Here is a 26,892-nt window from a genome sequence, read left to right on the forward strand (position 1 = left end):
TAGAATAGAGGAAAGGGAACAGGGGGAGGGGAGAGGGGTAGGGTAAGGACAAGTACTGGGGACTAAACTGGAGCAAATTTTATTCTGTGTATTTATAATTATGTCAAAATGAATGCTAATGTTACGTATAGTTAATATGAACCCTAAACAAACAAACCAGACCTCAATTTCAAACTAACACTTGTAGGTCTCTTGTGGGAACTTAGTCAAATTTTTAAATTTGAATACTCAACCTCTATTCTGGCATATTTTCTTTTTCTTTTTTTTTCCCTTCACCTTTTTAAAAATTGGTGCATTATATTTGTATATATTGATGGATTTGTTACCACATATTCATATATGCACACAATATAGCAGTTCCCAGCACTTCTCCCCGACTCCCTTTCCATAACATCCATAAGTCCATGAGTTCCCTTTCTGTGGCACTATTGATCAGTCTGTTCAAGTTATCCCTTAATTACAGTAATTTTTTTGCTTCAGAGACCCACTGTCCACATCTATGATTGTGTTCTTTTTTTACTTTTTGTTCCTTCTGTTTTCCTCTCCTCTTCTCTCCTCCTATTCCCATTCCTCTATTTTATTGATCTTCTATTTTTTAATTGGTGCTTTATAGATATACATAAAGGTGGAATTCACTGTGGGATATTTATACATATACATTGTGTAAGTTTGTCAGATTTATTCTGCATTTCTTCCCTTTCTCATCCCTCCTTCCTTCCCCTCAATCTCTTTCTTTTACTCCAATGATCTTCCCTCTGTCCTTATAAGAGCCAACTCCTCTCCCCCCACCCTCCTACTTTGCTTTAGCTTCTACATATGAGAGAAGTTGAGTCTGGCTTATTTCACTTACCGTGATTCTCCAGTTTCAATCATTTCTGATTGATATGGGACATGCCAGAATATCTCTTCTAAAGTTTCCGCACTTTGCAATGTCTAATGGGGAAAGAGGCCCAATTATTTGTGAATTTCTCTGGATTTTGTAGTCAATGTATACCACTGGGAAATTTTTAAGGCTACAAGTTTTGAGGTGACTCTAGAGCAGAAAATGTTTTGTATATTGTGTGAAAGGACAGATTAACTTGCATGTGCAGTGGGCTCAGACTTCCATGATTTTCTACATAATATACTGTACATATTATATTACTATGCAATTATATAATAACCATTCTATGATGTGAAATTTCTTCTTCTCTCATTTTATTTGCTAGCCTTGTTTTCCCAAGGACAAAGGACAACAATAGATGCAGAGAGTAAAAAGGATAACTTTTATTTGTCCTAACTCCACTTGCAATACTGTTGTGCCCTACTGTGCGCCTTCATTAAGCTCTTCTCTTGGTAACTAACTTGAGTGTGCCATTTCTGACCCTGGCATGGGTCTGACTGGTAGAAGGGTACAAAGTGAAAAGTCAATAGACTTGATTTTTTTGCCTGAAAATCTCATTATGAGCTTCTGTATAGCAAAATGCACATATGCATCCTTAATTCCACAATATATTATTGTAGTAAAATGTAGAAGTTATAAATATTCTTTTACTACTTAAATGATACCAAAAATTTAGCTCACTGGCTTTATGGGAGTTGATTGTAGTTTTTATTTTTTTTTTGAGTTAATATTTTCCTATTTTTGGAGATCGATTGTGGTGTGAAATTATCAATATCACAACAAAGTAGCAAAAAGTGCCCCCATTTTTTTTTATTTCCCTCTTTATCACTAGCATTTTATGATGCATTCTTAGATCCTTTGGTTGCACTGATCAAAAAAAAAATTCTCTAGGGAAAAAGTCCCTCAGCCATGAGCTATTGTATTTTTCTGGTATCACTTGGTCACTGTCTCTTCTGATGTATAAAATAGCTTCACGTCTTTCTATGGCAGGGTATTATGTGGCCCTTTATGTTAGAGAGCAGAGGAAAATCTAAATCCCAGAAGATGCCGTTCTTTTTGTACAGGTAAAATGGATGTATGGAAACAAATTATCAATGGGAAGTGTGGCTTTAGTTTGAGACATGACTCTGTTGTAGGGACTTCTGTGAACACGAGTCAGATCCTAAAGGGTCTGTGTGAGTCCAGCCTAAAGGGAAGTCATATCCAGGAAAAGGAATTGAACAGCACAGGAGAACAGTTGTGAAAAAATTCATGAACATATTGGAAAAGGCTAACTGACTTTGAGCTAGAACTGAACCACATCGTACCTGGGAAAGTGTGAAAAATATTAGGAAAATTTAAAAAGCTTTTAAACACTTAAAATATTTTAGACTCTGCATAGGTCGCAATTAATCATTCTGTTGTAAATGATGATTACCGCAATGATCGCGTCCTCTACCACTTGATAAACAGGCAAAAAATGGCACACAACAACACATGAAAACTAAAACAAACAACAACCCCCCTCAAGCAAAAACAAAGGTAATATTTTTTTCCATTGATTTTTCAAAAGAGATGGGTATAGACTGATTATCTTTTGTAAACTAGAAGTAAATTTACTAGGAACTTATCAAGTTTGCCCAGTGCAAAAGAGTCTCAGAAACATCTGAACAAAAGTAAAATTTGACATGGAGATGATAGAAGCAAAGCTGAATATTTTCCACTGTAACATAATTTTGAAATGTGATGTCAAAAATTTCAAAACAAAATAATTCTTAAAGCTACCAGGTTGATTTTTCTTGGTTTCTTCTCCAGTTTAGAATTAGAGTTTTCATATCAATTATTTTTTCTTTTGGTTCTGGGGATTGAAAACAGGGGCATTTAATCACCGAGCCACATCCTCAGCCCTTTTTTATATTTTCATTTAGAGACAGGGTCTCATAAGTTGCTTAGGGTCTTGCTCAATTGCTGAGGCTGGCTTTGAACTCTCGATCCTCCAGCCCCATCCTCCTGAACTGCTGGAATTATAGGTGTATGCCATCGTGCCCAACTTTTGTATCAATTTTATCTCTGAATTATAAGAAGAATGGAGAAGAGTTTAAAGAGTGTTGACAAATTGGAATTCTTCTGGGATTGCAAGTAAGTGAGAAAGAAAATCAAAAAGTAAATGTCAAAAGTATTGTTTGTTTTCTTGCAAAATGAAAGCTATTGGGTGACTTTGTTTATTCATGTATATAAGCACTTACTGGAAAGGATACAGATTATGTATATTTTCCACATTAATGAACAAAAAGTAGAGGTGTTCTTAAACCAGAGGGGAGCTAGAGTTTACTTGGATTTAAAGATGATTTTGTGGCAATTTGAAGAGGAAAAATAGAGATGTTTGAACCTAGGGAAACAACAAACTTACAGTATTTCTAGATGAAGGAGGAGGAAAGAAGCACCTTGTTTAAATCTGAGAGATGTCTATAGATTCCATTTAACCTGAAAACTCTATATTTAAAACCCTATTACTCATTTTTTCTCTTTATAAGGATTAAATGTCTGGGAATATGTTTCGGAGGATTACTAAATTCTAAATAGCTCAGGAAAGGGATTAATTACAACACAAGGTAAAGAGGTCTTGTCTTTTACAACACAGCTATTTAATTAGTTAAAAATGAATGCAATTAATATACTTAAGAAAATTATTTTCAAGTAAAGCCAGTCTATAAGAGAAGATAGTCGTAACCTCTTCCCTTCAGGAGTTTCCCCCTGAATCTATTAATGACTTCTTTGGGAATAAGTGTCATATCTATGGCAAACTTTGTATGACTTTTCTCTGGATTGTGATTCAGATTCTGACCCTGTGTTAAGTGACTTTAAAACTGTAATGACCCTAGCTGTCAGGGGCGGGCTCTGAGGGCCCCAGAGCCGCACCCTGGCCTGATCTCTAAGATGGCGCCTGGCAGCTTGCCAGAATAAGCCGTACTTATAGTAACTCTGATTGGCTGCTGTAAACTGATCCTTGATAGGCTAATATCTCAGAACTCTGATTGGCTGCTGTATATGAGGTGATTCTTGTAACTGCCTAGAGACTGATCCTTGATAGGCTAATATCTCAGGCTGACTCTGATTGGCTTATGCTTGCTATATAACCCAGACACTTCCTCGAATAAAAAGAATTGTTTGTTGGGCATTGTTGGTCATTCATCGTTTGTCGTTCGTCGTCATCGTTCGTTGGTCTTTGTCTTTTGGGCTTTTTTTGTTCGTGTGAAAAGGAAGCGTACGCGTTATCATTGCCGCCTCCGCAGGTGGTGAGCAGTGATAATTGGTGCCGAAACCCGGGATTGAAAACTTTACAAGGATAAGTAAGAAAACAAGGTAAGATATTCTAAAATTTTAACAAGTTAAACCGGTTATAAAAAGGCCAAAAATAAACAAGTGAAAGGCAGCTTTGACGTTCGTGGTACACGACTATCTGGACTAAGCAAAAGGCGGTCCACATTAAAGGTATTAAAGTGAAAGTAGCACGCGAAAGGCGGCTACACCGTGGAAAGGCGGTTCAAGGACTAGATAAGCACGTGGAACGTGGCTTACATTGTACAAGATGGGGTCTGAAATATCAAAAGTTCGTATGCAACAACCCTTATGGGAACTGCTTAAGGCCAATGGTACACCTTTAAAAATCAAAACTGCTAGAACATTCTTAGATACAATAGAGAATGTAGCTCCTTGGTTTTTAGATGAAGGATTATTAAATATTCCACAGTGGGAACATCTTGGAGAGGATCTTCATAGGGCAGATCGACAAGATCCACTGCCTGTTGGAACTATGGCTATATGGTCTTTAGTGAGAGGGTGTCTAGACACAAATAAGGACAAATTTGATGAGCCCTTTACAGAGGGAAGTCAAGTTTTAGAGGAGATAAAAGAGGAACGCTCATGCCGTTCACAAAAAACACAAGAATCGGGAAGTAACTCCGAAGGGGAACTATCAGGAGAGGAACTAGCTAAATATGTTCAAAAATGGACGCTCAAGGAGGAACGCTCTTTGACACCTACTGCACCTCCTGAGCCTCCTCCTTCGCCACCTTATGAAAAAATGCGGAGGAAGTAGAGTCATTTGAGATCAGCAGCGTATCCTGTTTTTGAAGATCCTCAAAATCAAAGATATCATCAGGCATTAGATTTTAAACATGTTAAACAGTTAAAAGAGGCAGTCAGTACATATGGTCCACAGGCTGCTTTTACGATCGCCCTGGTAGAAACCATATCCAGTTTAAATTTGACACCCCAGGACTGGATTAATTTGACAAGAGCCACTCTTTCCGGTGGGCAATATCTTATGTGGAAGACGTCTTGGCAAGAGATATCTTCAGATACTGCCAGGCGTAATGCAGCTGCAGGCAATCCTCAATGGAACTTAGACATGCTCATGGGCATAGGTCCTTATGATAATTTACAAGCTCAAATACAGTATCATCCAGGAGCGTATGCACAAGTGGCTACTGCTGTTACTAGGGCATGGAAGACATTACAAGGCACTGGTGACTTGCAGGGTCAATTGTCTAAAGTCATTCAAGGCAGCAATGAACCTTATGCAGATTTTGTGGATAGATTGATTCAAACAGCCTCTCGCATCTTTGGAGATGCAGATCAAGCTATGCCTCTTATAAAACAATTGGCATATGAACAAGCCAATAAATGGTGCAAAGAGGCTATAAGGCCATGGAAAAGTAAAGATCTTTCAACATACCTAAAGGTGTGTAGGGATATTAATGATGCTACTGGTCAGGGCAATATGTTTGCCGCTGCCATAGAAAGACAAAGTCAAGTACTAGCGGCAGCCATTTCTCAGGCCCAGTCTAATCCACCCCGTCCTCATAAGAGAAGCAAAGGATCAATGGGTTCTTGCTTTGCCTGTGGCCAAATGGGACACATGCGAGCAAATTGTAATAAAGTACCACAACCTAACACCAGACCTGACTTATGTCCCCGTTGTAAAAAGGGCAATCATTGGAGTAGTGTCTGTCAATCTATGAGAGACAAAGAGGGAAATTTCTTAGGCCCTAATCCTCAATTTCAAAAAAACGGGAGACCGGGCCCACCCCAGGGCCCACAACAAATATACGGGGTCTTTCAGCAGGTGCCTCGACAATGGTATCCCCCAACAGAGAACGGGAGGTGCGTAGAGCAACAACAGGAAGTGCAGGATTGGACATCCGTGCCACCACCAGATTGGTCTTAACCCCAGAGATGGGAGTACAAACAGTAGATTCAGACTGGGATGGGATCATACCAAAAGATAGTGTAGGGTTATTATTAGGCAGAAGCTCCACCGCTCTAAAGGGGTTAATAGTACATCCTGGAGTAATAGACTCTGACTGTGAGGGCAAGGTAAAAATCTTAGTGTCTTCCCCAAAAGGTGTTACAGTTATCTCTCCAGGTGATCGTATTGCTCAAATGCTCATTTTACCTAGTCAGCATTCTCTCTGGCCTAATGAAGGTATAATAAGAGATAAACAAGGATTTGGATCCACTGGAGACCCTATGGCCTGCCTTACCCTGGGTTTAGGTGAAAGACCACTCTTAAAACTTAAGGTAGGTGGGGTTCAAATGTTAGAACTTTTAGATACAGGGGCTGATAAAAGTATCATCAGTGCTCTTGATTGGCCCAAACACTGGCCACTTGTTACTGCAAATCAGACTCTTAGGGGACTGGGAATAGCTCACAGTCCCTCTCAAAGTGCATCTACTCTGCATTGGAAAGATGAGGAAGGACATTCTGGAGTCTTCCAACCATATGTGTGTAACTTAGCTATTTCCCTATGGGGTAGAGATGTTTTACAACAAATGGACATGAAACTTACTACTGATATAATCTATCAAGGAACTCCAGTAAAAGATATGTTACAAAAAATGGGGTATAAAGAAAACAAAGGTTTAGGAAAACTACAACAAGGTATGGTCCAACCTGTCCCTCTACCTGCTCCAAAAAATGATACTTCAGGATTGAGTTTTTCCTAGGGGCCACTGTAGATAACACCATCCCATTAGTATGGAAAGATGATAAGCCTTGCTGGGTACCACAGTGGCCCCTTATGAAGGAAAAACTAGAGGCTGCTCATGAATTAGTACGGGAGCAACTTAATGCGGGTCACCTGCAACCCTCTACCTCTCCCTGGAATACTCCAATATTTGTCATTAAGAAAAAATCAGGAAAATGGAGGTTATTACATGATCTTCGGGTCATTAATAATCAAATGTATCCTATGGGACCTATCCAATGTGGGTTACCATTAGTCTCAGCTTTACCTAAACACTGGCCCACCATTATATTAGACTTAAAGGACTGTTTTTTCTCCATTCCCCTCCATAAAAAGGATTGTTGGAGATTTGCTTTCACTCTGCCTGCCATAAATCATTCCCAACCCGATCAAAGATATGAATGGATAGTGTTGCCTCAGGGCATGGCCAATAGCCCTACAATGTGTCAAATATATGTAGATAAAGGTTTTAAAACCACTCGAAATAACTTTCAGGAATTGCTTATCTATCATTATATGGATGACATATTAATATGTCATAAAGATAGAGACATTCTAACACAGGCATTACAGTTCATGACTGAAAAATTAAGTTTTTGGGGATTAACCATAGCACCAGAAAAATTACAAACAGGAGAACTACAACATTATCTAGGAACAAAACTGTCTGCTACTACAGTCCAACCTTTAAAGCTTACTATCAGAACAGACCAATTAAAAACCCTAAATGATTATCAAAAATTATTAGGAGATGTCAATTGGATCAGACCTTATTTAAAATTATCTACAGGAGAGTTAAAGCCTTTATTTGACATCCTTAAAGGTGACTCTGATTTAAATTCTAGTAGAAGTCTTACCCCTGAAGCAAAAAGGGCTATACAATTGGTTCAAGAACGGTTACAATCTTGTCAGATAGTTCGCTGTGATCCGTCACAGCCATTAATGTTGATTATTTTTCCTGAGAGTCATAGCCCCTCAGGTGTTTTATGGCAAGGTGGTCCACTACAAAGCATTCATCTCTCTAGTTCTCCTACAAAAATGTTACAGTTTTATCCTACCACTATGGCTCAGCTAGTACTCAAAGGCATAGAAACATGTATCACCACCTTTGGTGTACAACCACCAACCATTATTACTCCATATACTGTCAATCAACTATCATGGCTAATAAATAATGATTCAGATTGGACTGTATTCTACTGTACCACTACTGCAACTTTTGATAATCATTACCCCAAACATCCTTGGATCCAATTCTGTAAAAATACTCCCATCATTTTCCCTAAAGTCACTAGATCTAATCCTATAAAAAATTGTACAACCGTTTTTACTGATGGATCTAAAAATGGAGTTGGGGCTGTTCTCATCAATGACAAAGTCTATACTCTCATTATTCAACCCCACTCCGCTCAAGTTACCGAATTGGCTGCAGTAACTATGGCTTTCAAATTATTAAATAATGTGCCTTTTAACCTATTAACAGACAGCTATTATATTGTCAACTCTTTATCTGTTTTGGAAACAGTACCTTATATCTCTCCACATTCTACTATTGCTCCTTATTTTTCTAGTCTACAAAAAATAATCCTTCAACATTGTGAACCTTTCTATGTGGGACATATCAGGGCCCACACTAATTTGCCAGGACCTTTATCTAAAGGAAACACTATTGTAGATTTGGCTACTAGATCTTCCTTTGTGTTTTCTGTGGAAGAACAATCAAAACTTTTCCATGACAAATTTCATGTTAATTCTACTACCTTAGTAAGAAAATTTCAAATCCCAAAACACCTTGCTCGACAGATAGTCAAAAACTGTCAACACTGTGCACCCCTTATCCCGGTACAGTCAATTGAATTTAATCCCTGAGGTCTTTTGCCAAATCATATATGGCAAATGGATGTAACTCATATATTAGAATTTGGTAATCTCAGATATATACATGTGTCTACTGATACCAATTCAGGAGTTATTATGGCTTCTGCATTATCTGGAGAAAAGGTTTCCAATGTAATTCAACATTGTTTACAAGCCTTTGCCTGTTGGGGCATTCCAAAAATCATTAAGACAGACAATGGACCTGCCTATACATCTAAAAGTTTCAAAGAGTTTGCAGACACATTCAATATACAATTAATTACTGGAATTCCTTATAATCCACAAGGTCAAGGTATTGTAGAAAGAACCCACCTTACCCTAAAAAAATGTTTAATAAAACAAAAAGGGGGAATAGGGGTCTCCTTTAGATCCCCCAAAGATAAATTAAATCTAGCTCTTTTTATTCTAAATTTTTTAACTTTTGACAATGATGGGCGCTCAGCTGCCGAGCGTCACACCTCGCCCAGCCCCGCTCCACAGCATTGGGTGCGATGGAAGGACGTGTTAACTGGAGCATGGAAAGGTCCGGATCCCGTCTTATGTTGGGTCTGAGGATCTGTTTATGTCTTTCCACAGGATCAACAAACTCCGGTCTGGATTCCTGAGAGACTGACCAGAACAATACAACATGAGAGTGACAACAATAAGGACACAACTGGACAGCCAGACTCGGAACTTATGGGCTATAGTTAGAGTTTGGCCATATCCTCTGCCTTTAACTAATACCTCCTCTTTATTCCCTCCCATATTTAGCACTAATGCTTCTACGGGATTGCCTATACCAGCTTCTCCTGTTCAACAAGGGTTCTTCTTCACTCCCAATTTTAATGATAATTTTACAAATAATGATGTTCATTTAGGCATGAGACGTGTCAATCCTTCTACAGCTGGCTACTCTTCACTTAGACCTCAGGATATACTAACTTACAACCTTTCTTTGCTCTCTTAGGAGGACCAGAAATATTACGTTTCCACCTACGCCAGTTTGTGTTTTTTCCCCTTTTATGTTTTTGCTAACAAACAAAAAAGTTGTTTCTCTCAATCTCTCTCATGTTGGAATGCTTCTAGGTTCTCATGGGCAGTCTTAATGTGTATTCCTACCTTCCTACCAGTCCCAGTCTTTGTTACAGATACAGAACTGCCAGTGCTATTATCAAGAAACAGAAGAGATCTTGGCATCACAGCAGTTGTGATCACTGCCATTGCAGCCTCTGCAGCAGCAGCATTGACACAACCATACAGACAGCAATAACAATCACTTGGCCAAAAATACAGCTGCAGCCTTACAGACTAAAGAAACCCTAAACCAACATCTAACAGCAGACATACTCCTTATAAATCGAAGAGTAGACTTACTACAAGAACAAGTGGATATCTTGCAAGAACTTTTGGGACTGGGATGTGTTTATCCTTTAAGAGCAGTGTGTGTCACCCCTATTGCTTATAATAACCTTAGCTCTGCAGCTATGTTATCTATTGGTTATCTACGTTTGATAATTTAACCAGTCAGCTACGAGCTGAAATAATCAATGCCACCAGGGTTCAAGTTGCATCGGTATCCAAAATGTTCTCTTTGTTATCTAAAGCCCTGGGATTGACATAACAGTGGGCTGGAACAGTAGCTGTTCTGATTATTATCTGCTTAGGGATATGTTATATGCAGCCAAATCAGAGCTCGCCAAGATGCCCGAAGTCATCGACAGGCTATAGTACAGGCTTTGACAGCCATTGAGACAGGCACATCCCCCCAAGTGTGGCTAAGCATGCTGGACCAGTAGTCAAAGACGGGTAAGATCCGTGGAAATGCATACCAACCTAAGGCAGGGTTCTGACGCCTGGAGGTCAGAATTCCAATGATGGGTAAGGATGTAATTTGCCATGGACAACCTAAGACAGGCATGGTCCCAAGTCATCTTTTCTTTATTTAAAGAATAAGGGGGAAATGTCAGGGGCGGGCTCTGAGGGCCCCAGAGCCACACCCTGGCCTGATCTCTAAGATGGTGCCTGGCAGCTTGCCAGAATAAGCCGTACTTATAGTAACTCTGATTGGCTGCTGTAAACTGATCCTTGATAGGCTAATATCTCAGAACTCTGATAGGCTGCTGTATATGAGGTGATTCTTGTAACTGCCTGGAGACTGATCCTTGATAGGCTAATATCTCAGAACTCTGATTGGCTGCTGTATATGAGGTGATTCTTGTAACTGCCTAGAGACTGATCCTTGATAGGCTAATATCTCAGGCTGACTCTGATTGGCTTATGCTTGCTATATAACCCAGACACTTCCTCGAATAAAAAGAATTGTTTGTTGGGCATTGTTGGTCATTCATCGTTTGTTGTTCGTCGTCATCGTTCGTTGGTCTTTGTCTTTTGGGCTTTTTTTGTTCGTGTGAAAAGGAAGCGTACGCATTATCATTGCCTCCGCAGGCGGTGGGCAGTGATACCTAGCTTTATTAGTTTTTATATTCCCTGATATTTGGATGGATATATTCTCATCTATTTGGCACATCCAAATTCCATAGTTACATCTCATTCTGGTTTCTTGGTTCTTACCTAGTTAATTGGATCAGAGATCCAAGACAAGTAAATTTAACAGCTGATGAAGAAACTCTTCTAAGAGCCCCAGAGTACTTAAAAGACTCCTGGAGATGTAGAACTACAATTTGTTTATGATCCTATAATTTCTGAAGAATGTGTCCAAAAAGCAGTGTAGATCATATTTCAGAAACTCTCTTACTTAATTTAAAGTGAGCTTTTTCTTTCTTCTCTTCAGAATTACAGAATACATGTAATTTCCAATTTTCATAGTTTTTTGAATTTTCTTTTTAATCTTTTTATTTCTTATTTTTCTGTAACTCCTACTCATTTTTATAATGCCTTATTTTCTGTTTTTCTCTGTCACTTCAGAACTCTGCATGGTCTTGTTGCCTATCTTCTTCAATCATATAATTAGATGCATTTTCTTATGTTTTTACTGAAACCAAATACATCTCTTTCTATCTTTCATTAAATATTTATGTGTCCCTGTTGTGTGGTTGTTGTGATTCTAAGTTTTGAAAACACTGTGGAGAACACAGATGCAGTCTTTAACTTTATGGGGATCATAGTCTAGTTAAGAAGGAGAACTTAACAATGGACTACATTTGTAGTCAGAATGAGAAAGAAATACCATGTTCTTTAAGAGAAAATTAATTTACATTTAAAAGTTTACTGTTGATCACTAAAAGAATAAATGTTATAATCTATTATAACATTAGAATGAGACAGTTAATATATTTTAAAATATCTTTTAGGTATGGTCTTTTAATGCTATGTGCTTATCAATACCATCTCTTTTTATTTATTCATTTATTTCATGCATTAAGTACTATAAGGGATAGGTGAAAGAAAGCAAAGTAATATTAATATTTACTGAAACCTATGTATGGAATACCCACATACTGAATGCACCAGTATGATCTTTATTTTATCCCTACAATGAGAAGATATTATTTTTAATTTGTTCAATAGATAAATACACTGAGGCTCAAAAGTTTAATATTCTGCCTAATATTAACTTGTCAGTGACTGCACCTTGGAATAAATCTTGTTTTTCTGAACCCAAAGCTGCTATTCTGTGCACTACGTTATGTGTTTTTCTTTAAATAAAATCAAAATTACAATATAATGTGGTAAGTACTTTCAGAGAGGTCTAAACAAAATGCTATCTACTACACCACGGTGCTCCTCACAGGGTTAAGCCTGCAGATCCTGTGCTGAGTTCTTCAGGACTGTGACTCTCACATTGTCTTGGGTTTTTCCCCCCAGTGCTTCATGGACTGACACTTTAGTAGACTGCAACAGCAGGCATTTATTTTTCTCTGTAACCAAATTGCTAGAGAAGCTTTAAACACTTATTTTTTTTATATTGTAAACAAATGGGATACATGTTGTTTCTCTGTTTGTACATAGAGTAAAGGCATACCATTTGTGTAATGATAAATTTACATAGGGTAATATTGGTTGATTCATTCTGTTATTTTTTCCCTTACCACCACCCCTCCCATCCCTATTTTCCCTCTATACAGTCCTTCCTTACCCCATTCTTGCCCCCCTCCCTAACCCTAACTCTAACCCTAAAACTAACCCCTCCCACGCCCCATTATGTATCATCATCCACGTATCACTGAGATCATTTCTCCTTTGTATTTTTGAGATTGGCTTATCTCACTTAGCATGATATTCTCCAATTTCATCCATTTGTGTGCAAATGCCATAATTTTATCATTTTTTATGGCTGAGTAATATTCCATTGTATATATATGCCACAGTTTCTTTATCCATTCATCAATTGAAGGGCATCTAGGTTGGTTCCACAATCTGGCTATGTTGAATTGAGCAGCAATGAACATTGATGTGCTATATCTCTGTAGTATGCTGATTTTAAGTACTTTGGGTATAGGCCAAGGAGTGGGATAGCTGGGTCAAATGGTAATTCCATTCCAAGTTTTCTAAGGAATCTCCACACTGCTTTCCAGAGTGGCTACACTAATTTGAAACCCCACCAGCAATGTATGAGTGTACCTTTTTCCCCACATCCTCGCCAACACCTGTTGTTGCTTGTATTCTTGATAATCGCCATTCTAATTGGGGTGAGATGGAATCTTAGGGTGGTTTTGATTTGCATTTCTCTTATTACTAGAGATGTTGAACATTTTTCCATATGTTTGTTGATTGCTTCTTCTGTGAAGTGTCTGTTCATTTCCTTAGACCATTTGTCGATTGGGTTATTTGTAGTCTTGGTGTTGAGTTTTATGTGTTCTTTATAGATTCTGGAGATTAGTGCTCTATCTGAAGTATGATTGGCAAAGATTTTCTCTCACTCTGTAGGCTCTCTCTTCACAATGCTGATAGTTTCCTTTGCTGAGAGAAAGCTTTTTAGTTTGAATCTATCATACTTGTTGATTCTTGCTTTTATTTCTTGTGCTATGGGAGTCCTGTTGAGGAAGTCTGATCCTAAGCCGACATGTTGAAGATTTGGACCTACTTTTTCTTCTATAAGATGCAGGGTCTCTGGTCTGATTCCGAGGTCCTTGATTCATTTTGAGTTTAGTTTCATGCACGGTGAGAGATATGGGTGTAGTTTCATTCTGCTGCATATGGATTTCCAATTCTCCCAGCAACATTTGTTGAAGAGGCTATCTTTTCTCCATTGCATATTTTTGGAACCTTTGTCTAGTATGAGAAAATTATATTTATTTGGGTTTGGGTCCGTGTCCTCTATTCTGTACCATTGATCTACCTGTCTATTTTGGTACCAATACCATGGCCATTTTTGTTACTATTGCTTTATAGTATAGGTGAAGTTCTGGTATTGCAATACCCCCTGCTTCAATCTTCCTGCTAAGGATTGCTTCAGCTATTCTGGGTTTCCTCTTCTTCCAGATGAATTTCATGATTGCTTGTTCTATTTCTGTAAGGTACATCGTTGGGATTTTAATTGGAATTGCATAGAATCTGTATAGCACTTTTGGTAGTATGGCCATTTTGACAATATTAATTCTGCCTATCCAGGAATATGGGAGATCTTTCCATCTTCTAAGGTGTTCTTTAATTTCATTCTTTAGTGTTCTGTAGTTCTCATTGTAGAGGACTTTCGCCTCTTTTGTTAGATTTATTCCCAAGTATTTTATTTTTTTCGAGGCTATTGTGAATGGGGTAGTTTTCCTAACGTCTCTTTCTGAAGATTCATCACTTATGTGTAAAAATGCATTAGATTTATGAGCATTGATCTTATATCTTATATCCCACTACTTTACTGAATTCACTTATGAGTTCTAAGAGTTTTCTGGTGGAATTTCCTGGTTCCTCTAAGTATATAATCATATCATCAGCAAATAGGTATAGTTTGAGTTCTTCTTTTCCTATTCATATCCCTTTAATTTCTTTGGTCTGTCTAATTGCTCTGGCTAGAATTTCAAGGACGATATTGAATAGAAGTGGTGAAAGAGGGCATCCCTGCCTTGTTCCAGATTTTAGGGGGAATGCTTTCAGTTTTACACCACTTAGAATGATATTAGCCATGTGATTAACGTAGATGGCCTTTACAATGTTAAGGAAAGTTCCCACTATCCCTATTTTTTCTAGTGTTTTGAGCATGAATGGGTGCTGTATTTTATCAAATGCTTTTTCTGAATCTTTTGAAATAATCATGTGATTCTTGACTTTAAGTATGTTGATATGGTGAATTACATTTATTGATTTCCTGTTGTTGAACCAACCTTGCATCCCTGGGATGAAACCCACTTGATCATGGTGCACTATTTTTTTAATATGTTTTTGTATGCAATTTGCTAAAATTTTGTTGAGAATTTTTGTGTCAATGTTCATTAAGGATATTGGCCTAAAATTTTCTTTCCTCGATGTGTCTCTGTCTAGTGTCTAGTTTAGGTATCAGGGTAATATTGGCTTCAGAGAATGAGTTTGGGAGAGTTCCCTCCTCTTCTATTTCATGGAATACTTTGAAAAGTATTGGAATGAGCTCTTCTTTAAAGGTTTTGTAGAACTCGGCTGAGACCCCATCTGGTCCTGGACTTTTCTTTGTTGGTAGGCTTTTGATGACTTCTTCTATTTCATTACTTAAAATTGGTCTATTTAAATTGTGTATGTCCTCCTCGTTTAGTATAGGCAATTCATACGTCTCTAGAAACTTGTTGATATATTCGAAATTTTCTATTTTGTTGGAGTATAGATTTTCAAAATAGCTTCTAATTATGTTTTGTATTTCAATCGTGTCTGTTGTGATATTTCCTCGTTCATTCTGAATTTTGTTGATTTGTGTTTTCTCTCGTCTTCTCTTTGTTAGTGTGGTTAAAGGTTTATCAATTTTGTTTATTTTTTTCGAAGAACCAACTATTTATTTTGTCAATTTTTTGTATTGTTTCTTTTGTTTCAATTTCGTTGATTTCAGCTCTGAGTTTAACTATTTCCTGTCTTCTACTACTTTTAGTTTTGGTCTGGTCTTCTTTTTCTAGGGATTTGAGCTGTAGTGTTAGGTTGTTTATTTGTTCAGTTTTACTTCTTTTATTGAATGCGCTCCATGAAATAAATTTTCCTCTAAGTACTGCTTTCATAGTGTCCCAGAGATTTTGATATGATGTTTCTTTGTTCTCATTTACCTCTAAGAATTTTTTAATTTCCTTCCTAATATCTTCTGTTATCCTTTCATCATATAATAGCATATTGTTTAATCTCCAGGTGTTGGAGTAATTTCTGTTTTTTACTCTTTCATTTATTTCTAACTTCAATCCATTATGATCTGATAGAATACAAGGTAGTGTCTCTATCTTCTTGTATTTGCTAACATTAGCTTTGTGGCATAATATATGGTCTATTTTTGAGAAGGATGCATGTGCTGCTGAGAAGAAAGTCTATTCACTCTTGGTTGGATGGTATATTCTATAAATGTCTGTTAAGTCTAAATTAATGATTGTGTTATTGAGATCTATGGTTTCTTTGTTCAATTTTTTTTGGAAGATCTGTCCAGTGGTGAGAGAGGTGTGTTAAAATCACCTAGTATTATTGTGTTATGGTCTATTTGGTTTCTAAAATTGAGAAGGATTTGTTTGACATGCATGGATGAGCCACTGTTTGGGGCATAGATGTTTATGATTGTTATATCTTGCTGATTTATGCTTCCCTTAAGCAGTATGAAATGTCCTTCTTTATCCCTTCTGACTAACTTTGGCTTGAAGTCCACATTATCTGAAATGAGCATGGATACTCCAACTTTTTTGCTGAGTCTATATGCATGCTACGTTTTTCCCCATCCTTTCACCTTTAGTCTATGTGTATCTCTTTCTATGAGGTGAGTCTCTTGCAGGCAACATATTGTTGGATATTTCTTTTTAATCCAGTCTGCCAGTCTATGTCTTTTGATTGATGGATTCAGGCCATTAACATTCAGGGTTATTATTGAGATATGATTTGTATTCCCGGTCATTTGGTTCATTTTTTAAATTTTATTTATTTATTTATTTTTTGACACAACTTGGTTCCTCCTTTATTTGACAGTTACTTTAGGATAATTCCTCCCTTTGCTGATTTGCTTCTTTGTTTTTTATCTCTTCCTCATGGAATATTTTGCTGAGAATGTTCTGTAATGCTGGCTTTCTTTTTGTAAATTCTTTTAGCTTTTGTTTATCATGGAGTGATTTTATTTCATCGTCAAATTTGAAGGTAAGTTTTGCTGGGTATAAGACTCTTGGTTGGCATCCATTTTCTTTCAGAGCTTGAAAATGTTTTTCCAGGCCCTTCTAGCTTTTATTGTCTGGATCAAAAAATCTGCTGATATCCGTATTGGTTTCCCCCTGAATGTAATTTGGTTCTTTTCTCTCACAGCCTTTAAAATTCTGTCTTTATTTTGTATGTTCGGTATTTTCATTATAATGTGCCTTGGTGTGGGTCTGTTGTAATTTTGTGTATTTTGAGTGCTATAAGCCTCTTGAACTTGATTTTACATTTCATTCTTCAGATTTGGGAAATTTTCTGATATTATTTCATTGAATAGATTGTTCATTTCTTTGGTTTGTTTCTCTAAGTCTTCCTCAATCCCAATAATTCTCAAATTTGGCCTTTTCATGATATCCCATAGTTCTTGGAGATTCTGTTCATGATTTCTTACCATCTTCTCTGTTTGTTCAACTTTGTTTTCAAGGTTAAATATTTTGTCTTTAATATCTGAGGTTCTGTCTTCCAGGTGTTCTATCCTATTGGTTGTGCTTTTTATGGAGTTCTTAATTTGGTTTATTGTTTCCTTCATTTCAAAGATTTCTGTTTGGTTTTTTTTCAATATCTCTAACTCTTTTTTGAAATGGTCTTTTGCTTCCTGTATTTCTCTTTTAATTGTCGATTGGTGCGTTCATTCAATGCCTGCATTTGCTCTTTCATTTCATCATTTGCTTTCCTTATCATGTTCATTATGTACATTCTGAACTCCCTTTCTGACATTTCTTCTACCATGCTGTCATTGGATTTTATTGATGTAACATCCAAATTTGTTTGAGGAATTTTCTTCCCTTGTTTTCTCATATTTTTCAGGTATTAGTGGACTGCTGAGATGTTGTAGATTTCCTCTATTGACTTATAATGTCCCTGAAGATTGCTAGTGTATCCCCTCTTATCCTTCAGTAGCCTGAAGACTTAGAGGAAGTTGATACTGCGGTGCTCCCTAAGGAAGCTGCCTCTCTAGGGGTGGTGTTCTTCAGGTGGGGTATATTCCCTGCTAGTGGTCAAAGGTGCCTCTACTTGTTGACCAATGGTCATCCAAAGGGGAACTAGGCTGCAGGCTGAAGCAAGGCCTGTTTGTGCCTGTGTCTCTGGTTTTACCGTCCTTGTGGGAAAACCTCACCCGGCAGGGAAGAATCACCGGGTGGGGAGGTCTCACTGGTCAGTTCCCCTCCTTAAGGTTCCCCTCAGTCCACAACTCCCGCCTGGGCAGGGCAGCCTTCTCAGGCAATGTTCCCAGGGTCCCAGACCTACCTCCTGGGCCTGGGAGCCCTGCCTTTCACAGACAAGTCTCCTTAGGTTGCCCCTCCTCAGAGAAGCTGCCCACAGTCCTGGAACCTTCATTCCGCCCCTCAGCTTGTCTCTGTGTAGCTCTTTCAACAAATGGTGCCTAGTTTCCCGGACCGTTCTTTGCACCTAATCGCCTGGCTATGCGACCCCTCCTCTGAGCAGCCACCTGGAGCCTCGTACATATGTTCTGAGCCCCAGTGACCTGCCGCTCACCTCTTCCTCCAGGCAGCCACGTGGTGTTCTGTGTGGGCGCTTGGAGACCAAGCAACTCACTGCGCACCTCCACCTCCTCAGGACAACCCCCACCCCCCTTTGTTTAGGAGGTTGCTGAGTCCAAACAGCTCGCCACCCAGCTCTTCCTCTGGCAGTCGCCAGAGCCCCCACAGGTTGCTCCGAAACTAAGCGTTGTGCTGTGCGGCCTCCTCTGCAAAGTTCCGCGCTGTCCGTGTTTACCAGTCCAGCGGGGGGAGGGGTGCCTCGCCGGGCAACTCTACTTCACAAAGTTCCCTGTGTTCCGGGGCTACCACCGCATCCAGGACACCTCCCCAATGGGAGAGACTCACCAGGCGGCTTTGAGTTGGTCCCAAGTCACTCACTATCTCCTCTTTTGAATCCTGAGTCCTGGAGCAACATGAAATGCAACCGCCCTCTAGTCCGCCATCTTGAAAACCTGTTTTATACATTTATTAACCTTCTCTATTTCTAAGGGGATCCAAACTGGTAATTGACAGTTCATGGACCTGCCCCACTCTGTGGACCCCTTCTTCATTGCTTCAGAGAATCTAAACATGAATAGGTCATTATCCCTAAGAAGTTTACTGGTGCATTAGTTTTGACAGCAGTCCACAAAATTAAAAGGTTGTAAAACAAATGCTAATAATATAAAGCAAGACCTTCTAGCTATTTGTTATTCAAAGTTTAATAAACTTTGAAGATAATGTTTTCCAGAGATTGGGAATAGGAAGGAAGGACTTATTTTTCAGAATAATCTTGTGGTCCTTGTAGATATGCTTGATGAGAAAAGGTGAAGAGTTTCATGTGACTGAACCAGGATGCGTTTTGAAGGAAAAATTAAAAGAATTTGGGGTTGAATCACAGTTTCCCATGTTGACCAATCTTCTATCTTGTGAGGAACATTACTGCAATTTCTCTGGGAGAAAGCAGAAAGACTAAATTCTGAGACAATGCTGTATGGAATTGAACAATTTTGTACAACAGCCACCAGCTTCTCTGTGTGGTTACAATTTCAAAATCTATAGGTTTAATGGGTGCTTTTTCCCCCTTCTAGTTTCATTAAGATCTAAAAAATGATGAATTATTTAATTTTAAATTTTTATTTGTTCTTCTTAGTTGTACATGACAGTAGAATTCATTTTTATATAATTATACAAGAATGAAATATATCTTCTTCTAATTAGGACCCCATTCTTGTGTAGGCACACAATGGTGGAATTCACTATGGTGAATTCATAGATGTGCATAGAAAAATTATTTTGAATTCATTCTACTGTCTTTCTTTTTTTTCTCCCTTCCCTTTATTCCCCTTTGTCTAATCTACTGAATAATATCAGTTCTTCCCCTCTTCCTGCTTATTGTGGATTAGTTTCCACATATGAGTGAAAACATTCAACTTTTGATTTTTTTGGACTGGTTTATTCCACTTAGCATGATAGTCTCCAGATCCATCCATTTACTGGCAAATGGCATAAGGTTATTATTCTTAATGGCTGAGTAATATTCCATTGTGTATGTATACCACATTTCCTTTATCCTTTCATCTATTGAAGGGCTCCTACTTTGGCTTCAGAGCATAGCTATTGTAAATTAAATGCTGTAAACATTGATGTAGTGGCTGTGTAGTATGCTGATTTTAACTCCTTTGGATACATACCAAGAGTGTGATAGCTGGGTCAAATGGTGGTTCCATTCCAAATTTTTTTTATTTTTTATTTATTTTTATTTTTTTATTGTAAACAAATGGGGTACAACTTGTTTCTCTGTACATGAAGTAGAGGCATAACATTTGTGTAATTGTATATTAACATAGGGTAATGTTGTTTGATTCATTCTGTTACTTTTTTCCTTCTCTCCAAACATCCCATCCCTCTTTTCCTTCTATACAGTCCCTTCTTCCTCCATTCTTGCCTCCCTCCCACCCCCCATTATGTATCATCATCTGCTCACCAGCGAGATCATTTGTCCTTTGATTTTTTGAGATTGGCTTATCTCACTTAGCATGATATTCTCCAGTTTCATCCATTTGCCTGCAAATGCCATGATTTTATTATTCTTTATGACTGAGTAATATTCCATTGTATATATATATACCACAGTTTCTTTATCCTTTCGTCAATTGAGGGGCATGTAGGCTGGTTCCACAATCTGGCTATTGTGAATTGAGCAGCTATGAGCATTGATGTGGCTGCATCAGTGTAGTATGCTGATTTTAAGTCACTTGGGTATAGGCCAAGGAGTGGGATAGCTGGGTCAAATGGTGGGTCCATTCCAAATTTTTAAAGGAATCTCCATAATGATTTCCAGAGTGATTACACCAATTTGAAGTCCCATCAGCAATGTATGAGTGTACCTTTCCCCCACATCCTTGCCAACAAAAAATGACAAATATTGTATAAATTTATGGTGCACAATGTGGTGTTTTGATATACATATATAGTGAAATTATTGAGTCAAACTAATTAGCACAGTCATCATCTCATATACTTATCTGTGGTAAGAACATTCAAGATCTAGTCTCTTAGGTATTTTAAAGGAGACTATTATTATTAACCATGGTGACCATGCTGCCCAATAGATCTCCAGAAATTCAACATCCTGAGTATTTCTACCTTTAAACTGATATCTTTCCATTCCACCTCCCCACCCCACCCATGACTTATTTTCGAAGTATAAATGAGATCTTTCAGTATTTGTCTTTCCATGTCTTTAATTTCACTTAGTCCAACAACCTCCACATTCATTCATATTGTCACAAACACAAGTTTTCATTTTTCTATAAGGCTAAAGAATATTCCATTGTGTGCATGTGTGTGTGTGTGTGTGTGTGTGTGTGTGTGTGTGTGTCTGTGTGTCTGTGTGGGATCCACTAATGGATACTTAACTTGTTTCCATGTATTGGATAGTGTAAATAATGCTGGAATGAATATGAATATGGGAAGGTATTTTTGGGATATAATGATGTCATTTCATTTGGATATTAATCCAGAAATGATCATGTGGATTATGTAATAATTCTGTTTTTAATTTTTTCTTTTCATTTCTTTCATTCTTGTGTTACACTTCTGTGATAATTATTGATGTTAAACACTTGTTCATATACATGTTGATCTTTAGATTTTTTCTTCTAAAAAGGGAAAAGGGGAAAAATAAAAGAAGGAAAAAGGATCTATTAGACCATTTCCAGGACAGCGACCCCGGGCAGTGGCTGGGTTTAGTGTTCTTACACTGGGGGTGGGTGGGTGGTGGAGGGGTTGGGGGGAAGGTAGCAATGAAGATGCACCTGCCTTCTCTCCTGATAAAGCTGTCAGCACAGCTTTGTGCTCACAGAAACCATCTCTTCCTCTTGCAAGGAAGACACAGGACCCTGGATGCAAACCTAGGAGGTTGGAAATGGCTTTTCTTACTATTCATCAGATTGTTTCCAAGGAACTGAACTTGGGCATAAAAGGAGCAGGGCCCTGGAGACTGGTTACTACTCCTTGACGCTTCCAGGGATTTTATCTTTATAAACAAGACAAATCAAAGCAGCATCAATTTAGGGGAACAAAAATAAAAAAATAAGGACATGGAGGAGCAAAGAAAGGAACTGGTCGGCATTCAGGAGAGAGAAGTAGGAAGAGCGAGTATCCGCTGTGTGCCAGACCGCAGCACAGCATCTGCAGCTATGAAGACCCTTCACTTCCTGCTCCCTGGCTAGTGTTCAGACAGTGGGAAGACACTGTAGTGACTTTAGGATGAGCCCTGGAGCCCTGTCTGATCACCAATGTAGGGAATGTTGTAGATGTGTCCCAATCAACCTCCTACCTTCACTTTCACCCATGGCAAAGAAGCTTTTAAGTCTCCTGTCCAAAGTCCTCTGAGAATTTCTTCTTCATTCACTGTGGGCCAGGTGGTTTCCAAAGACAGGAGTATGTCCAACATGCAAACCACAGGTCTAAGAATTTTTCACCAGGGATATCCATCCAAGTCATCTCCACGGCCCCTGGGTCCCCTGGAGAGCATGGGGTGAAGAGGTCATCAATCACAATGCTAGGGTTGGTGTGGGAAGGACCACAGACCTTCCTGAAGTGTGTTTCTGACTGCACTTTTCTGTGGGGCTGCATAAGAGAGCATCTTACAATGATACTGATGTCAGCACCTGAGTAACCTTCTGTCTTCTGGGCCAGCTTGTGGATGTTGGCATCTGGGAGGTTGTGAGGGTGCTCCCCAGATGTAATCAGAACATCTGGGTATGGGCAGCTTCTTCTGGCAGTGAGATATAAATGTGCTTTACAAACCTCCTCCTAATAACTGAATCCAACACCCAGGGGATGTTTGTGGCACAAGAATGAGAGTCCCATCATTGCTATTCCCCAGCCCCTGCATCTGGACCAAGAACTCTGTTTTGATCTTTGGGATAACTTCCCTCCCCTTTTCCTTCTGGGACCCACATAGGGAATCCACCTCTTTGATGAAGATGATTGAGGGCTCGTGCTGCCTCGCCAGCTCACACAGGTTCTCCACTAGCTTTTCACTTTCCCTCAACCACTCAGACATCGAGTCTGAGGAAACCACAGAGAAGGTAGAGTTGTTGACCTCTGCTGCCACAGGTTTGGCCTTGTAGGATTTCCCTATGCCTGGTGGTTCAAAGAACAGTATCCCTCACCAAGGGTGTGCTGGTCTGTGAACAAGCGTGGGAATTCAATTGATAAATGACAGCTTCTTCGACAGCCTCCTTGGCCCGCTCCAGCCCAGCCACATCACTCCATCTTATGTTGGGCTTCTCCATCACAATGGCACCCCTCAGTTGCTCTTGCAATTTCTTTTCCTCTGGATTATCCCTTGGCTGTCACCACCACTGCGCTTGCCCTCACTCTGATTCTCTTTTACTGACTTCTCGCCGTGTTTCTCTGTTTCATAACTGATCCTTCAGCCTCTCTGCCCAGTCTCGATACTGCACACACTTGGCTAGCATGCTCTCCTGGGCCTTGTCACTGTAAGCCTGGGACATGATTGTGTGGAGAGAGTGCTCACTGCAGGCTGGTAGAGCTGAAGTGCTTCCTTGTAATTCTTGGCTTTATCCTTTTCTTGACTTTTGTCAGTAGATGAGCGGCTTCCTGGGGGGTCAATGTTGTCATTTCCTCTCCTGGGTCCACCCTACAACCCACAGCACTGCTGGTGACTTCAGTCAGACCTCGGGTAGCTGAGGTGCTGGGTCCAGTGTGGGGAGGGTGGTCACTCAGTCAGAGCCCAGTTAGAGGGTCAGCGAGCCATGTCTTTTAGGTTGGTTTTAATGCTAAAGTAAAAATAGATTTTCCTGATTTTGACCTCTCTCCTCCTGGTCTATTAATGTAGTTGTCATAATTTGTATTTTCCTCTGTTGTTCTCCTTCAGGTAACAAGCACTGCCAAAAAAACCAATGGGTAGAGCAAATCACTCTGAGGTGTCCGAGTTTGTGTTCCTGGGACTCACCAACTCCTGGGGTATCCAGCTACTCCTCTTTGTGTTTTCCTCTATGTTTTATGTGGCAAGCATGATGGGAAACTCCCTCATTGTGTTCACAGTGGCTTCTGAGCCACACTTACATTCTCCCACATAGTTTCTATTGGCCAACTTCTCCTTCATTGACCTGGGTGTTTCTCCTGTCACTTCCCCCAAGATGATTTATGACCTTTTCAGGAAGCACAAAGTCATCTCCTTTAGAGGATGCATCACACAGATCTTCTTCATCCATGTCATTGGTGGTGTGGAGATGGTGTTGCTCATAGCCATGGCCTTTGACAGATATGTGGCCATATGCAAGCCTCTGCACTACCTGACCATCATGAGCCCAATAATGTGCATCTTCTTTTCAGTGGCTGCCTGGGTGGTTGGCCTTATACACTCAGTTGTTCAGTTGACTTTTGTGGTAAAGTTGCCCTTCTGTGGCCCTAATGTGTTTGACAGCTTTTACTGTGACCTTCCTTGGTTCATCGAACTTGCCTGCACAGACACCTACTGACTGGAATTCATGATCACAGCTAATGGTGGTTTCATCTCTGTGGGCTCCTTCCTCATACTGGTCCCTTCCTATAATGTCATCATTCTCAGTGTTCAGAAACACTCTTCTGCTGGTTCCTCGAAGGCTCTGTCCACACTTTCTGCTCACATCACTGTGGTCGTCATGTTCTTTGGTCCTTTGATATTCATCTATGCATGGCCCTATCCCTCTATTCACTTGGATAAGTTCCTGGCTATATTTGATGCAGTTCTGACCCCTTTTCTGAATCCTGTCATCTACACTCTAAGGAATCAAGAAATGAAGGTGGCAATGAGGAAAGCATGCAGACAGCTAGTGACTTATAGAAGAATCTCTTAAACAACTGCTTTGTGAACACTGTGCAACTATATTTTTGTTGAACAAAGGGAGTTCTTTTCTTATGATAAGGCTCAGAGAAAAGTCTTTCTTTGCCTATGCTGATTTGGTTATCTCCACTGATATTGAAATCACTGTGTCTTCTAGTTAGAATGGAGAAAAATCACTTCTGAAAACACAGAAGGAATTATATATAAAGTATTTAGGAATCAAAGATTATAATAATCCTGAACCTCACTTCCTAAGGATTAATATTTATAAGAAGAAAACGCTGACATAAGGAAGATGGCAGGCTACTTTAAAATCTTTAGAACAGGGAAACCTACCTTCCTTGTTTTTTTTTTTTTTTTCTTCAAAAACAGGAATGTGTCTTACACATAGAAATTTCTGGCAGCACTCCACTGGGGGATATTGAGGGGATGATGAACTGGGTCTTATTTCTCCCTCCTACCACTCGCAAACACTCTACTCCATTTTAGGACTCTGCTAGTTTGTTTGTGGAGGTGAGAATCTTGAGAGCACACACAGAGGAGTCTATCAAGTACATGTTTTGGGGTAGAAGAGCAAAAGCTGTGTGAGCTATCATGATATATGTATGCAGCATTTCTTCTGACCAAAGGGCACATTATGTAGCAAATGAAGTATAATATAAGGTCACAACACATGGAACTTATTCATCTACCCACATGCCCTATCACTTACAAGCAATTGGCTCCATAGATTAGTGGAATAGTCTGTAAGGTTCAGTTACAATACTACTGGGGGCTCCACACATTGGGATGATGAAGTAGTTTCTCTGGATGCAGAAAAAGTGTACAATAAGCTACAGAATCAGACTGTTACTCTTCTGTGCATGGATCCTATGGGGATACCCTCTTCCGCAGCTGTAGCTTACTCATGATTCTAGAACCCCCTTCCTTTCTATAGCCCTGTTAGCCTAAAGATGCTAAGAACTTGTTTCTTTGCTAGCCCTGGATTCTTTTTCCATCTCTTATTGGTTCTCATAAGTCTGCCCAAACTCTTATATATAATTCCTTTAATCACTTCTCTTCAGTTTCCCACTTGAATGTTGTGTCATACTTAATGAAAAGGGGGAGAATAAAAACCATATCCCTAAATGCGCCTTTTCTGTCCTCAAAAATCTAGTCAAGTTAAGGATACATTGAGAGCAAACCTGGACTGGAATGTCCAGATGCATACTGTTTTGAAGGACAATGACTTTCTCTTGTGCACACTGGGAACTAGGGAAAACTAATTTTATCTGTAGAAAGTTGCTTATTATTATTAGCATGTAGGTCAAAACATTGTCCCTTGAGATGTCAGATATACAGTCAAACTCAGCAAGCTCATGCTGATGATGTCACTGCTCCTGCAGCCTGACATATAGACCCCCTCAGTGGTGACTGGAGAAGAACTGAGGACCCTGTGCAAAGGTTATCTGTCACTCATTCAGCCAGCCACCACTGGAAAACATGCCACGAGGGACAGAGGGCACTGCTTGGCAAAGCGCCACAAGGGCGGAGGTGATTCTGGTCAGCGATCACCCCTGGAGCTTCCCTGTAGGCACCTCTCCACTAGAGCCTAGGTCTCCCATGCAACCTCCAGGCACTTTCTTTACCCATCCCCTGGCAGGATTGGGCTGTGGAGATTGGCAAGTGTGACATCTCTTCTGGTCTGAACCTTGATTAATTCCCTGCTATATCTATAAATCAATGAAAAGAATTTAGAGTCCTATGTGTCTACAAGGGCAAGTACACATCAATGTAAAGAATAAGGAAAGTCTGGAAGAATATGGTCATGTGGTGTTGTCCCCAGAGAGGCGAGAAAGGGACCTGGAATACGGGTCATTGTCAAAGGGTCTTTCATTTTATTTGCAATGTTCTACTTTTAAAAATGAGAATAGACTCATACACTTTCTATGCAATTAAAATTATTAAAAATAAAAAGTAGTGATCTTTGCTGCTATCAAGCCATTGTATGATACTTTAAACTAGATT

General features: G+C 39.3%; 2 pseudogenes; one reads left to right on the forward strand and one right to left on the reverse strand.

Moving 5' to 3' along the window:
- Window positions 1-22,394: 22,394 nt before the first annotated feature.
- On the reverse strand, window positions 22,395-23,678 carry LOC124978176 (vacuolar protein sorting-associated protein 4A-like; annotated as a pseudogene).
- A 281-nt stretch (window positions 23,679-23,959) lies between these two features.
- LOC124977560 (olfactory receptor 4F3/4F16/4F29-like) lies at window positions 23,960-24,898 on the forward strand (annotated as a pseudogene).
- Window positions 24,899-26,892: the final 1,994 nt, after the last annotated feature.

The sequence above is a fragment of the Sciurus carolinensis genome, chromosome 2 (assembly GCF_902686445.1).
Source record: "Sciurus carolinensis chromosome 2, mSciCar1.2, whole genome shotgun sequence".
Taxonomy (NCBI): domain Eukaryota; kingdom Metazoa; phylum Chordata; class Mammalia; order Rodentia; family Sciuridae; genus Sciurus; species Sciurus carolinensis.